Source organism: Myotis davidii, unplaced genomic scaffold (genome assembly GCF_000327345.1).
Source record: "Myotis davidii unplaced genomic scaffold, ASM32734v1 scaffold265, whole genome shotgun sequence".
In the NCBI taxonomy this organism is placed as follows: domain Eukaryota; kingdom Metazoa; phylum Chordata; class Mammalia; order Chiroptera; family Vespertilionidae; genus Myotis; species Myotis davidii.
Genome location: NW_006296627.1, coordinates 1,760,683 through 1,770,744, shown reverse-complemented (window position 1 = coordinate 1,770,744; position 10,062 = coordinate 1,760,683). Strand labels below are relative to the sequence as shown.

At 37.1% G+C, this 10,062-nt stretch overlaps 1 long non-coding RNA gene across 1 annotated transcript in view; it reads right to left on the bottom strand.

The window, feature by feature from the left end:
- Positions 1–10,062, bottom strand: part of LOC102766562 — a 46,782-nt gene that overhangs the window by 2,683 nt on the left and 34,037 nt on the right. The window contains exon 3 of the long non-coding RNA XR_001515260.1: positions 3,058–3,509. This is a non-coding gene — a long non-coding RNA (uncharacterized LOC102766562). The remainder of the gene's footprint in view (positions 1–3,057; positions 3,510–10,062) is intronic.

Sequence of the window (10,062 nt, the reverse complement as noted above, 5' to 3'; positions counted from 1 at the left end):
TGCTGATGACTGAAGTGTTCCTGTTGGCTCTCTGGTGCAGCCAATAGAAGGCAGGACCTCAGCCTTCTCCTCTAGCTCATGTACCACCTGTCCACAGATGTCTGACCCTAGCAGACCAGCCCAGACAGCAGAAGCAGAGTTCTGCTCACCGTGGACTTTGCAGACCTGAGGAACCTACAGATCCAATAGAGGAGGGAAAGTATACTTTGGCTTTGGGGCCCAAACCCTTGGGTCGTATACATTTCAGAGAAACAGCATATGGAACTGGAATAAAATGTTTTTAAAATCCTTGTAGGTGGGTTTTTTTTGGGGGGGGGGCGGGGTTGTCTGGGTTGTTTTTAACTATAAATCTACAAAGCATTTCGATCACTGTGTTTCTAAATTTATTGTTTGTAAGTGTCCATTTAAATTTCTACTTGAAAATAAGAATGACTTGAAATTGTGTATATTTTATTGTGGTGGTGATTTAAGGAACATTATGTCTCTTGTTTCATAGACTCTGATCCTCTTATGACCTACAAGCAAACAAATAACACTTTCTAGATTATTGGTAACCTCCATTATGGTTCCTGGGGTTTTGGAGCTGAATTTCTGTGCAAATGTCTTCAGAGCTTAAACAAATAAGCAAACCAGTGCAGCTTGACTCCAAGGTAACGAATGGACCGGAGTTGCTTCTCTTTGTCTTTTAGGTTGCTCAGCCTTCTAAAAACCGAAACAATCTATAGTGGAATGGTTATCCATCATACCTGATTTATGTAACATATCGTACTTAATAATTTGATTGGGTGCTGTCAAGGAAAATAATGTATTCAGGAAAGACTAGTTGATTCACATAGAACAAGTAAGCTCTGGTGTGTCAGCATTTGAGAGTACTTCTGCCACGACCATGTCATGTAACTACCAGTTTTCCCTTTTCTTAAATGACCTCATTATAACAATTACAATTCCTTACATGTGTCTATGACTCTGGTGCTTTTACAGACATTATCTCTCTCTCTTTTTTTAAAAATATATTTTATTGAATTATTTTACAGAGAGGAAGGGAGAGGGATAGAGAGTTAGAAACATCGATCAGTTGCCTCCTGCACACCCTCCACTGGGGATGTGCCCACAACCAAGGTACATGCCCTTGACCGAAATCTAACCCAGGACCCTACAGTCCGCAGGCCGACGCTCTATCTACTGAGCCAAACTGGTCAGGGAAGACATTATCTCTTTTGATATATGTCAGTGATGGTGTTATTATTGCCCCCATTTCAGGGAGATTAAAAGCTCAGACTCTGAAATGAAACTGATGAGAATTTGAATCTTGGTCTCCTTAATTTTCAAGATATAATCTTAAGCATGCTTCATTGCCTTTCTGAGCCCCAGTTTACCTATCGGTAAAGTGGGGATGTAATAAGATGGTTGTGAGGTTTAAATGAATAAAAGTGCTGAGCCTGGCTGGTGTGGCTCAGTGGTTGAGCGTCAAACTATGAACCAGGGGTCACAGTTTGATTCTCTGTCGGGGCACATGCCAGGGTTGCAGGCTCGATCCCCAGTGTGAGCGTGCAGGAGGCATCCAATCAGTGATTCTCTCTCATAGTTGATGTTTCTATCTTTCTCTCCCTCTTTCTTTTTCTCTAAAAACAATTGTTTAAAAGTGCTGATAATAGTGGTTGGTACATAGTAAGTAGTCAAGAAATGTTGGTATTTAAATAGAAGGTAAATGAAGCTTAGAGATATTGAGACGTGTGCCCTTGATGTAACAAAAACCAGGACCCAGGTTAGCTGACCTCAGAGGCCACGATGAAGCCCTCTCCCTCTGTTTGCAATGCAGCTCTCTTAAAGTGTGACTCAGCATAATTTCTAACTATCTTCTGCCTACATACTGATCAAACACAAAAGCACTTTTTCCTCTTAACCAGTGGACTTCAAAAACCTTCCATAGATGCCTTCATGAAAGTCAGTGAGTGGATGCCTGGGCCTTGTCCTGGTACAGGAACATGCAACGAGAATAACTCATAAAAGTGTATCAGTAAGAAAAAATATGCCACAAAATGAGCTTCAGTAGTAGCTCAGTGCCCCAGCAGGAAGCTCTTCCAAGAAGCAAGCTTATAATAAGTGAGACTGAGGAAAGTCTCAAAATCTTTACATCATTGTATTTTTGTCTCTCTTTTTAAACAGACATTCTAGTACACATGATCTGCCTATTCTGCTGGTTTAAGAGGGAAAACGTGAGCCCTGGATGGTGCAGCTCGATTGGTTGAGCGGCATTGTCCTGTGCACCGAAAGGTTGCTGGTTCAATTCCTGGTCAGGGCACATGCTGGGGTTGCAGATCGATCCCCAGTAGGGGACATGCAGAAGGCAGCTTTCACATTGATGTTGCTTTCTCTTTCCCCCTTCCTTCCTCTCTCTCAAAAAATCAAATATTTTAAAAATAGAAAATAAAAAGGGAAATACTTGGGTTTAATGTACGGTAAATGTCCAGAACTTCCAAATATAGATACCAGTCCCCTTATATCATCATACATATTCTTTTCCATCTCTATGGAGAAAGCTTATAAATGAAACTCATGGGGTTCTGTGATTCTTTGAGTTTTCTAATGAGGCTCTCTCCCTTGAGTTCTAAGTGGGGTCATTCTCAAGAACAAAGTTCCTTGTTACTGCTTCACAACTCAGCTCCCTAGGTGCTTTCTGAGTCACTTCAGTTTAATTTATTTACCCTTTGGCTGACTGTCTTCAATGTGTATTTGAGCCCAACTGATGTTCGAGTATGTCATAATCACAGGCAATAAGACGGTGGTCCTCTGTTTTTAACCTTGGAGCCAATGACATTCCATCTCTGGACTTAATGTTCTAGGTTCTTGAGCCCTAAATTTCTGGCTACATTCTAATCCTGTAATCCTCCGAAACTGATGGTGATGTTTCATAATTTCAAGTTCAGCATTTTCTTACATGGAACCTTGCCATTAGTTTGCCAGAGGAGAAATACTCTGTTTTGTTTCTGGGAGAACTAAAAGATGGAGAGAGAGATGGGAGTATAAATGTAGAAATAGAGACAAAATGTAACTCACTCTTCAGTAGGACGTTTTTTGAATTGGCTATTATTACTATGGTTGACTTTCAAAACAATAGCTCTCACATATTTAACCAAAAATGTATAGTGAAAAATGGCCCAACTTCTTTGTTCGGTGGAATGTCTGTCAGTTGGAAGATATCTTGAATATACACCGTGTAAAAAAATATTTCTTGGTTTTATAGGAGGCATAAGTTTTCAAGCACCAGCTGAAATTCTTCTTGAAATAAACAAAAAGCAGCACCAAGGTTTGAGGTTCTTCTTCAACCGGCACAAGGAAAATTAAAAATTCTAACCGGGATCTCTGAAGATGACACTTTTTTTTTTCATGTAGAGAAAAACAATGACCATAAATAAATAAAATCAAAACTATCTTGATGTTATTAGTCTTAGAGGAAAATTCCCTGGAACTTAGGCATCTCTTTAAATTCTTTCTTCATCAGGAGACTCCTTCCAAAAAGAAAAGAAAAATAACAATTATATAGAATAATTACAGGACTCTGGTTGACAAGCCAAAAGGGATACTAGTTTTCTGGCTTTCAAATGGGCCCAGGTAAATCTGTCCAAATTCAGGTCTTCCTAGTAAATAAGATGTTACCTTTCCAAATACAAACTCTGCCTGTCTTGTTTCATAAACTGTCATGGCTAATATAATTTCTTTAGACATTACAAATAAAATATGATCTCCCTAGTACACTTCATGTAAAAAGGAGGTGATTCAGTAGTCAGGAACCTTGCAAAGAGCAGAGAGAATAGACAACGGCGCCTCCTGTCGGTGAGGACATGAGATTTTTATACCAGAAAGATATCTGTGGAATGGACGCTTGAAGGTCCACGCCAGCTGCAAGGCATGGGTCCTGGCACTGCTTCCGACCCTATTCATTGCTGTCTTCCTGATGGGTGCTGGGTGGCTCAGGGGCTTGGTTTGGGCACACACGGACTTTCTCCCCTGAATTTCAAACGCAGTTTGGCTCGACAGCCACTGAGCGGAGTGGTTCATGACTCAGGATACAACTGTTTGGTGGCCAAGGAGAAATGATGTTGCCATAATAATAGCCTGCAATCTGTTAGCTCCTTCCTTCCTGGAATCGTCAAGATCACTGGAAGAACCCATCTCGAGGAGATAGCAACTCTCAGGTAGAGAAGTGGAAATAAAATCCTAGAGAGACCCAGTGCCTCTAGTCCAGATCAGTATTCATACCCCACCCCCCAACCTCACCATCCCCCAAGTCAGAAGCAGAACCAGTCTGAAAGTCTCCTGGTGTGAATTACTGATAATTCAGGGAAGTGATTTTCCCTCTCCCCACTTCCTGTGTCTCAAGGGAGATGGGTCATCCCAATCATCACCTGGCTTCTCAAACTGTCCAAATTAGGGACTGAAAATCTCCCTGAGTCACGCATCAAGTTTTGTCCATACTTGAAGGTCACTTGAATATTGAAAAGCTATATTGGCGATTGAAGTTGATGAAATGGAAGATGCTAAAAGAGTCCAGGTGAAAAAAACTGTGAACCAACAGCATGCCCATCTTTTCGATGGTCAGGCATCCTCGACCAACACCAAACCCCAGTGAGGCTTTTATTGGTCACCGAAACTTAACAGGGGAATTTTTTTTAGAGGACAGGGGAGTGAGGAAGAGACTAGAGGAGACACTAACCAAATCCTTCTCTGATATGAAGAAAGTGTAGAGGTTAAAAATGTAGGGGTTTGGATGCAGACTGCCTGGGATTAAATCCCAACTCCTACCTATGAACATCACAACCATGGGCAAGTTATACCATCTCTTTATATCACAGTTTTCTAATCTGTAAAATGGGGATTAAACAGGCACATATCACAAAAGGTTGTTGTGAAGATTAAATAGTTAAAATATGTGAAACACAGAAAAATGCCTGACACGTGGTAGGCATTCAAATAGGTAGCTAATATTGCAGAAAGAGTTAAATTTTTTGAGTTTTAAATTACTTTCATGCTGAGTATTATTTTTTTTTAAACTAAGATTTTGACCCTTTCAGTGTGTCTTCCTACATTTATATTTGCTTGGCTTCTCTTTTCCCTCTCCTAACACTCATTTGCTCTCACTCATACTCTTACACACGAATACATAAAAGCATACAACCATACCTACAAAAAAGCATTAATCCAGAGCTTGCAAATAGCACCTTGAATTCCACCTAGCATCTTGGCCATGCTCTTTGTCCATAAAAAATATATTTTGTTCACAGGCCTTTTCAGAGCTATCCCATTTCTCAAAGGTAATACTATGGCCATTTTAAAATGGAGGTTTTTGAACAACTGAGAGTGAATCACTCAATTGTACTAGAGACTTACATTTTCAGCCCTGATGGCATAATTAGTACCAAACCAGTCCTCCTGTTATAAACAAATATAAAACTGAAACAGAAGTTTTCAAACTCTAGACAACAATCAGAGAAGGAATGTGATTCTTGAGAAAAGTAAAATATTAGCACGTGATGTCAGCCCAATAATCCCCTTCAGCTTTCTGTAGAAACACCTTCTAGACTGTGATGCATAAAGGAGTAGCTTAAGCAAGGGCAATGATCTCACTGAGCTGATGGGGTAAAGACTGAAGTTCAGCTTTGTGTACCAGGTACCAGAGAGAAAGAGGCTGCACACACACACACACACACACACACACACACACACACACCACACTCAGAAAGAGAGCTCCAGAAACATGCATAAAAGTCTCTCTTAATATTTTACTGAACATTAAGTTGTACATGCAGAAGGAAGGACTCTGTGAGTCACGGCAGAGAATAATTACTGACGAATTGTGAGCTGAACAAAGATTCCAAAGATTGCATAAGGCTGGAGACATTGGATAACTGATCAGACAGATTCGAGAGACCTCACTGTACATACTGGGCGTTCAATTAAAATGTCAGAAAGGCAAAGTCTTAGGAGTAGGGCTTTTCTAGCTCTACAGTAAGGGCTACTTTATACTTTCCCTAAAACCTTTTAACATCGGCCTCAAGAAGAGCAAGTTAGTCTGTGAGCAAATGTTGACAGAAAAGTGAAGACTCTTCAAAGGAAGACAAATAAATCTGGTTTTGCAACAATGTAAAATCCACAATATCCAGTGAAAGCAGTGAAAAAAATTACTAGATATGTAAAAAAAAAAACCCCAAACAAAAAACAAACCCCAAAGAAACAAACAAACAAAAAACCCCCCAAAAATGTGATCTATAACCAAGGGGGAAATATACTTAAAAGAAATGGACCCAGAGATAGCTCAGATGTTGGACTTAGTAGACAAAAACTTTAAAACATATCAAGAATTTAAAGCAAACTAGACATAGTAGGTGAACAGATCAGGAATCTCAGTATAAAAACAGAAACTATAAAAAAAAACAAATAAAAATTCTAAAAGTAAAAGTTATTATATCTGAAATTAAAAAATTTTTAATAGCAAATAGGACACTACAAAAGAAGAAATCAAAGAACTTGAAGCACGGGAAGTAAAAAAGACTAAAAAAATGAATAGATCCCAGATACAATATAAAATGGTCTAATACAGGTATAACTGGAGTCCCAGAAGGAGAGGAAAGAGAAATTGAGTCAGAAAAAGTATTTGAAGAGTCAGTGACCAACTTTCTCCCCACATTTGCTGAACAATATCAACCCAGAGATAGCAGAAAGTTAACAAACCTCAAGAAGCAGATACAAACAAAACAACAGGAACATTATAAATGCAAAGTTTGTTGCTGAAACCAGTGATAAATATAGGAATCTCTAAAAAATAGCCAGACAATTATATACAGAGGAACAAAATTTTAAATATTGATTTTTCATCAGAAACAATGAACGTCATAATTCAGTGGAATGATATTTTTAAAGTGCTGAAATGTATAAAAGAAAAACTCACCAATTAAGAATTCAATGTCCAGTGAAAATCTCTGAAAAAACTAAAAGCAAAATAACAACTATTTTCAGATAAACGAAAGCTGAGCTAATTTAGCAGACCTGAACTATAAGAAATGTTAAAGGAAGTCCTTCAGGCTGAAGGAAAATTACATACACAAAGGCACAAAGAGCATCATATATGTATGTGGGTAAATATAAGAATATTTGTTTCCTAATTTCATAATTCCTTAAAAGTAATTGTGTAAAATTATGGTTTATAATATATGCAGAAATAAGATACATAATAATGTCACATTGTAAAATTCTTAGAATATACATGAAATGGCATCATAATTCATGGGAGGCTATGGTAAGTTAAGAATGCAAATAATTCCTAGACAAACTAGAAAAAAATGAAAATCAAATAGATGTAGTTCTCATAGAGGAGATAAAACAGTAATAAATAATATATATATATATATATTCGTATATATATATTTAAATAAATTTTAAAATTATTATAAAAGGCAGAAAATAGGAACAAAGACTGAGGGACATATTGAAAACAAGTAGCGCCAAAACCGGTTTGGCTCAGTAGATAGAGCGTCAGCCTGCGGACTCAAGGGTCCCAGGTTCGATTCCGGTCAAGGGCATGTACCTGGGTTGTGGGCACATCACCATTGGGAGATGTGCAGGAGGCAGCTGATCGATGTTTCTCTCTCATCGATGTTTCTAACTCTCTCTCTCTCTCTCCCTTCCTCTCTGTGAAAAATCAATAAAATATATTTTAAAAAAAAGAAAGAAAACAAGTAGCAAGATGGTAGACTTAAACTCAACAATTATGTTAAATGTAAATTGATTAAAAATGCCAATAAAAAGGCAGTTATTGTCATACTGGAATGAAAGCAAGCCCTAAATATATGCTAAAGAGTTGCACTTTAAAAATAAACAAAAGATTCATTAAAAGAAAAAAGAATGGGAAAAGACTAAAGCAGAGACACTAACCACAAAGCTAAAGAGATATTATAATTTGATATTAATATCTGACAATATGAACAGAGATCAAAAAGAATATTTCATAATAAGTTTAAGTCATTGAGAAGAAATAATGATCCTAAATGAGTATGCATCTAATAACAGTGCCTCAAAATACATAAAACACAAACAGAACTAAAGGGAGAAATAGACAGATCCATAATTATTGTTAGATTTGAACTCTACTATCTCAATAATTGATAGAGCAAGTAGATGGAAAATTAGTGAGATAAGATTTGAACAATAGTATAAACCAATTGAATCTAGTTAACACTATTGAACGCTAGATCCAAGAACTTCAGAATACATTTTTTTCACGTGCTCAGGGAATGCTCAGTAAGAACACATACGGGGTCATCAAACAAGTTTCAATAATTCTCAAAGGGTTAAAGTCATATATGGTATGTTATCTGACCACAAAAAAATTAAATTAAAATTATCAGCAAAAAGAGACCTAAAATATCCCTGAACTCATCCAGTTTGAAATAAATTACAGTTTCTTAAAAATTCACATATGAAAAGGCACATTTAAAAATCACATGAAGGCTTAAACTCAACAAGCTACAGCAGTGCTGAGAGGGAAGTTTAGAACTTTACCTACGAATATTAGAAGAGAGAAAAAATTTAAAATAAATGATTTGAGAAGCTAGAAAAAGAAGAGGAAATTAAAGCCAAAATATATGGGAATAAAAATAATATTAATTAATAAAATAGAAAAGAAAATCATTGGTTCTTTGAGAAAGATTAATAAAATGAATATATTCTTTGGGTAGAATGATCAAGAAAAATACAAATTAACAACACAAAGAACGGAAGAGGGGCATCACTACAGATCTTTCAGACATTAAAAGGATAATAAAAGATTATTATGAACAACTTTACGCAATAAATTTGAAATTTTAGTTGAAATAGAATTTGTGTCCTAGATAGTTAGAAGAAGAAATTGAAAATCCAAATAACCTTATAATCTCTACCTATGTGGGAAGAATTAAAAAATCTTCCCCAAAGAAAAGTCCAGGCTGAGATCGTTTCACTGGTGAATTCTACCCATTATTTTAAAAAATGTAATAATACCAATCTTATATAAATTCTCTCAGAAAAACAGAGGAAAAAGGACTATTTCCCAATTAACTTTATGAACCTAGCATAACCCTGATAATAGCCAAAGACATTGTAAGAAAAGAAAATTATAATAACTCTCTTGAACATAGACAAAAACATTTAACAAAATATTAGCAAACTAAAATCAACAATAAATAAAAAATATATATTTTCCAAATATAGCTTATTCCTGGAGTGTAATATTGGTCTTATATTTGAAAATTAATGTAATTCCTTACATTTACAAAATAAAGGAAAACAGCATGATCATTTCAATATATGCAGAAAAAGAACTTAACAAAATGATCATAAGAATAAAAAACAACAACCAGTTTTAGTAAATTAGGAATGAAGGGACTTCCTTAACCTGATTAATAGCATTTATGGGTAACCAACAACTAATCTCCCACACCGCACTAAGTTTTAGGGCCAGGCAAGAATGTCTGTTTTCACCATTTCTCAACATTGTACTGAATGTCCTAGTCAGAGCAATAAAGAAAAAAAAAAAAGAATCAAAAGCCACAAAGTTTAAGGGGAAAAAAAGAAGCAAACTTTTTATTTATGGATGACAACCGTACTAGAAACAAGGTCCAGACCCAGTCATATTATTCACCATGTCGTCGGTCACCAAACCACATAACCATGTGGACAACTGCCAGGAAATCCCTCAAATATTGTGAGCCTGACGTTTCCAGATTTAGGCCAAAGCCAGGGCAAAGGACATTACTATTAAAGAATTGTTTTCGCGGTGGAAAGAACCCTCGGCTAGAAACACCCTATTGCTGGATTTCCAGTAAGAAACTCTGTGATGCCCTGGCCGGCTTGGCTCGGTGGATAGAGCGTCGGCCTGCAGACTGAAGGGTCCCAAGTTCGATTCCGGCCAAGGGAACATGCCTGGGTTGCGGGCTCCATCCCCAGTGGGGGGTGTGCAGGAGGCAGGCGATCAATGATTCTCTCTCATCGTTGATGTTTCTATCTCTCTTTCCTTCTCCCTTCCTCTCT